We start from the raw sequence: 6,133 nt of genomic DNA on the forward strand, positions 1-6,133 counted from the left end.
GCAGAATCCCACTGAAGATCACCTGAGCCTCGATTTCCTTGAGCGTCTTCCCCAATCTGGCATAGTCCTCCTTGATACAGACCTAGAGGCCCAAATTGGTATCAGTGCTCCATTGTGCTAGATGCTGTATATACACATAGAAACAGACTGTCCTATCCTGAAGAAATTCCATTTTACAGATAAGAAACTGAGGCACAGAGTGTGAAATCTTGTCCTCAGTGAAGTAAATAAACTCACAGAGGGTTTAGTTAGGCCAAGGTTGCTCGCAGAGAAAGTAAGTGACTTAGCCAGGATCCTCCAGGAAGTCTATGACAAAGGCAAGAATTGAACCCACCCCTTCGGAGGCCTAGTCTACTGCCTTCACTATAGGACCATCTTCCTTAGCTTTGGGAAGCCCACAGCCTCAGGTGGTATAATTCAGTGGTTCTCAAAGTCAGTCCGCCGCTTGTTCAGGGAAAACCCCAGGCGAACCGGACCAGTTTGTTTATCTACCGTGTCCACAGGTTCGGCCAATCATGGCTCCCACTGGCTGTGGTTTACTGCTCCAGGCCAATGGGAGTGGCGAGAAGCAGCGGCCAACACATCCCTCGGCCTGCACCGCTTCCCACAGCCCCCATTGGCCTGGAGCAGTGAACTGCGGCCAGTGGGAGCCGCGATTGGCCAAACCTGCGGATGTGTGGCAAGTAAACAAAGCAGGCCAGCCCACCACGGGCTTTCCCTGAACAAGGTCAGATGAAACAAAACCCAACTCAAATCTTCACAAAAAAACTTGAACCAAACCCAAACTTTGTTTAAGTCCAAAAGTTTGGGCTTTTATTGTCATTTTCCCATGTGTCTCTGTGCACTTCCCAGTTTCAGCTGGGACAGGAAGTAAAAATGCCAAGCTACTTTGGGAGCTGATTACTAGCTTTGTTGTGATTTTTTTTATTTTAAGAAAATACTTAATCCATGAATTGTACTTGGTGGACAGCTGGTGCAGCTTGCGTATATATGAACACAATGGCAACTTCCTGCCCTGTTGGCTCTCTTCATATTGTGTTTCAAATGCCTTTCTTTCCTACTTGTATATGTTTTAAGTATATGTGAACCCAAGTGAATAAGAATCTAAATTTAACTTGCTGCAGGATTTAGCAATGAGATGCAGATATGGTGATGGTAAAGTGCTGTTTCATAGCCTGAGCAGAGAACTGAAAATCTCAGTTCTAATCCCAGCTGCAGTAGAATGTGTTTTTTATGAGACCCAGTAACAGACCCCACTAGGTTGGGTCTGGACATGGTTCATGCAGAATGATCTCTGAGCTATCTACATCAAAGATCTGTTTATTAGAACCAGCTGGGTTGTGCCTGTGTAGGTGGCCATGGTTACTCAGGAAAGTTATATGAGTTCACTTGAAGTCAGTTTTCAATCTGGTTTAGTTAAATTTTGCAAACCCCTTGTGTGGATGCTACATTTTCACTTGATTTTGAATTTGTTTAAACCTTTTTCCCTCATTGACTTAAGCTAACCTGAAAATGTTACTTTTAAACAGAAATAGGAACGCCCACACAGGGGATTCCACTGGTTTAACTAGATTGGTTTAAATTCACATCTTAGGTCAAACTAGTGCAACTTTCTCATGCAGACAAGGCCCATATTAGTTGTCTCTGTGTCCAATACCAACTTGGGGATTTCACACTGGCTCTGCCACTGCTTTTCCCTCTAGCCTTAGTCAAGACAGTTAATGACAGCATGCCTCTGGTTTACCATTTTATAAAATGTGGATAATAATGTTTACCTGCATAATAAGGCTGTTGTGTGGGTTAACTTGCTAAGGCTTGTAAAGCACTTAGCAAGCTATAAAAGCACTAAATTAGGAGAATAATACAGGAGTACCTAGACTGTACAGAGAAGAATGAATGGCAGCTGTATTTCTCTGAAAGGTGAGTAATAGAAAGGCATTATTTTCTGGGAGAGAGTGAACAGCTCCCTAAAAATATCATAGAGGTTCTTGATTCTGATACAGTATAACAACGGGAACAAGGAGAAAAGGAGAATTCTCCAAGGCTATGTTGATGGTCTGGTTCAGTGTTTCTTAATGAGTGAGTCACAGCCTCCAGGGGTCATGAAAGGCCATCGGAGGGCTGTGAGGTGTTAAAATGTTATAATGTAAAGCAAAGAAAATCTCACTCCTCTATTCCCCACACGCCCATAACCTTCCAGGTCAAATTTTCTCTATCAACCTCTCAAAACACAAGGACACATACATCAGTTATATCGGCATTTTAAACTCTTACGGCTGGTGTACATTGGGAACTTGCATCGTCACAGCTATGTTGTTCAGAGCTGAGAAAAATCCACACACCTGTGCAGAGTAGTTAAACTGACCTAATCCCCAGGGTAGACAGCACTAAGTCGATGGAAGAATTCTTCCATTAACCTAGCTACCACTTCTCTGGGAGGTGGATTAACTATAACAATGGGACTACCCCTCCCATCAGTTTAGGTAGTGTCTACACTGAAGCATAAACACTGTAGCTTTTGAGGTGTAGAGAAGCCCTCACTTTTAGAATAAATGTAAGGGCAGGGCCGGCGCTTCCATTTAGGCGACCTAGGCAGTCACCTAGGGCACCAGGATTTGGGAGGGCAGCAGACTGCTCAGGTGGAGCTCCCGCAGGCGTTCCTGCAGATGGTCCGCTGGTCCCGCGGCTCTGGTGGAGCATCCGCAGGAACGCCTGCGGCAGGTCCACCTGAGCCGCGGAACAGGAGAGCCAGCACTGCACCTGGCGCGCCAAAAACCCTGGCGCCACTCCTGTGTAAGGGCAGTTGAAAATGTTTTACTTCGAATAAGGGGTCACCAACCTGAAAAGGTTGAGAAACACTGGTTTAGTTGACTACCCAGTTTGGGGAGGGACTGGCAGACACCCATTGGGGTCAGGTGTCCACTGCAGTCCTAATCGTTACGGGACATTTCTAAACTTGTCCAATTCATTTCCATTTGACAGCTATTACATGCAGAGCAGAAAGATGGTTTACCTACAGCTTCTCTTTTAGTACTTGAGCCACCACCAACCAGGGGAATCTGACTGTTGATTTCAGTGGACGGTGGTACCCTCATGACTGTGAGTTCGTGTACTTGACATTTGTCCGTGTACCCAGTACCTACTACTGCATGTCAGATTTGAATCTGTTTACTGTGCAGCCTCCTAATATTTCATTTTAACTGGAATACTGAGTACTATAAGGGTCTTTGCGAGCACAGTCCAAACTACTTGTACTATGAACAAAACGGGAAATTATTAGTAATTATAGCCTTGACTTACATTGTTTAGAAACTGCCGTTCCCACTTGGGGTTCCAAGTATTTTGAATTCATCATTAAGCTTTTCCGTTTCCACAACATGGAACTCTGGTGCTTTATTTAGCTATTTAGATCCACAAATAAATATAGGCACGGCCGTGCTCAGCATCACCGCGCCTGATTTTAGGCGCCTAGAAAATCACCCAAGTCTGAGTTCCACACCTATGCTTCCTATGCAAGGAACAGGGAGAGACGGGCATCACAGAATGGGATTCACAAAAGCCAGCACATTAGGCAGCTCCTTGCCTAAGCTAGCCAATGGGAGATGCCAAGGAGAGGAGTGTGTCCTGTGCCCTTCCCTTCTCACAGAGATAGGTGCCAAGTTCCCAGCTGCAGGAAAGCGCCTCCCTCTGTTTGGCATTCCCAGCTGCAAACCCTCTCCTGTTAGGTGCCTGTACCATTTTTTTTGCAGGAAGTGGCAGCAGGTGGAGCAGCTGCCTCATAACTTTTAGTCCAGTGGTTAGGGTCTTCAGCTGAGATGTGGGAGACTCCTGGTTCAAGTTCCCCTCCCACCCAGGTGGAGGGACTTGAAGGAATTCAACCACTTTGCAGGTGCATGCCTTACGACTAGGCTTTGGCAGACTCAGCTGTGGGGACTCTCACATTCCCTCCTATTGAAGCTGTTGCACTGGGGGGTGAATCGTTGGACCCGAGAGAAAGAATGACCTTGTAGCCTGGTGGTTAGAGCACTCACCTGGTCCGCCCGCTCCAGTGACTTTTTTAAAAATTATTTCTCCACAGAGGAAGAGCTTCAATGGGAGAGACAGAGGGAGCCTCCCTACCTTCATCAGAATATCCCATAGCCCAGTGGCAAGGGCATCCATCAGAGATGTGGCAGATCTCACCTTAAATCTCTTTTCCCCTCCAGCTGGAGGAGGAATTTGAAGCAGGGGCGTCCTTCATCCCAGCTGAGCACCCTCACCACTGGGTTTAAAGTTGTGAGGGATGGCGCCTCCTGCTGTCCTTTTGTGTCAGCTTGCCTATGGGGCCCCAATCTGCTAAGTAACGTCTGATCATGCTCACGGGATCAGGCCCCATAGGCAAATTGGGCTGCGGAATGCCTATGTACCAGTCATTTGTGCATCATTCTGGAGCTTAGTAGTGTTGCTTCCACTGAGAAGCAGAAAAAGCAGCCATTGTACCAGCAGCAGCAGCCTGACCCTCTTCTTCCTCTCTCAGGTGTCTCTCAGCAGCCTAGCCCTCCTCTTCCCTCTCAAGTTCCCCACTCCCCAGCAGCCTGACCAACCCTCCAATGCAGACAGCGGTGCACGTGGGAGCAGGGGGTGGCTCAAGACCTCTTTGCCTCTTATCTTCTCCACTCGTCATTGCATTCCGGGCCCCTGTCAAACTCACCAGCAGCTAGTAACATGAGTGGCCCCATAACAACAAACCCATCCACCTGCTGCCAAAAGAGTGACTAAAGAGCCTGCCTGACCCCAGAGCATGCCGGGAAGGAAGGGAAGGGAGCCAGGTTCTCCAAAGTAGACCGAGGTCTTCCCTACTTCACCCTCAGAGAGGCAAAGGGCAAAAAAATCTCTTTAACCAACAAGGCAGTACGAAAACCAGACACCTAACAACCCATGTCCTGCAGAGCCAGAATCATAGGTGCCTATGGTACTTTTACTGTGCAAATTTAGGCACCGAGAAAGTTTAGGTGCCTACAGAACTCAGAGGCAGCTAAGCAGCAGTTTTGTGAATCTCAGTAGGGCCTGATTTAGGTGCCTAAAGTGGTAGTTAATCACCAAAGTCCTTCACTGAATGTAGCCCACAATTTCCAAGGGGCTGTACTGGGGATTTGCAATAAGTGCAAATTCTATTGTACTGAATAAAGACATTCATAACAATAGTAATAATAATGAAAAAACCCACGCTGTAATTCATTTACAGTGATGTGCCAGCAATGAACCGTTTGCAAGGAAAACCATCATGGTAATGTGCCAAGGTTTGCATTGGGGAAGTGGTTATTTTCATATTTTTACTACTAAAAACATCTTTTATTAATATGATTGTATTAAGAATCATTACCAATGTACAGCGGCCGACATGTGCTAGGCTCACTACACAAGAAATAGAAGGATAATGTCCTGGTCTAAAGAGGAGAGGACCAGTGGGAGTTAGGCACCTAAATATCTGTGAGAATCTGGGCTTCACAGCCCCGTTTTACATGTTCAGGGCCCACGAGCCGCTTTACATTCTGTGCTAAGCCAGGGGTGGACCAGAAAACATTCCTGGAGTCAGAATTCTTCTCTACTACCCCTTGCTTTGACCGATGAGTAAGTTACATTAATCCTGTTGGAGAAACTTATCCCACCGCTATGTACCTATTCCACTAGTCTGGCCAGTGTGTCCTGGTAGATAAAGCCAAAACTGCTCTTACTTCCTGCTTCTCTCTACCTCATTCCCGACAGACAACTCTAACAATGAATGCCTTTCTCCCTCTGACACTACGTGACACTTTATAATATTTTACTCGGATAGATGCTTATTATTAATAAAACAGTAATAATAAATTATTATTATTATTATTATTATTTTATTTATTTTCATTTATTATTCAGCAGCACGTAAGACCCCAATCAAACTCGTAGCCCCATCTTAGGTGCAGTACAAACTCAGAATAAGAGATAATCCCTTCCCCCAAAAGCTCACAATTTAAATTGGGCCTCCAAGGGTAGGAGAACAGAACTATCATCCTCACTTTATGGGGATAGGGGGAGGAGAACTGAATGACGCCATACGAAATGATGTTGCACTGTATTGGATGGCAGGTTAAAATCAAGAATCATGATCACTTAG

This window comes from Chelonoidis abingdonii, chromosome 2 (genome assembly GCF_003597395.2).
Source record: "Chelonoidis abingdonii isolate Lonesome George chromosome 2, CheloAbing_2.0, whole genome shotgun sequence".
In the NCBI taxonomy this organism is placed as follows: domain Eukaryota; kingdom Metazoa; phylum Chordata; order Testudines; family Testudinidae; genus Chelonoidis; species Chelonoidis abingdonii.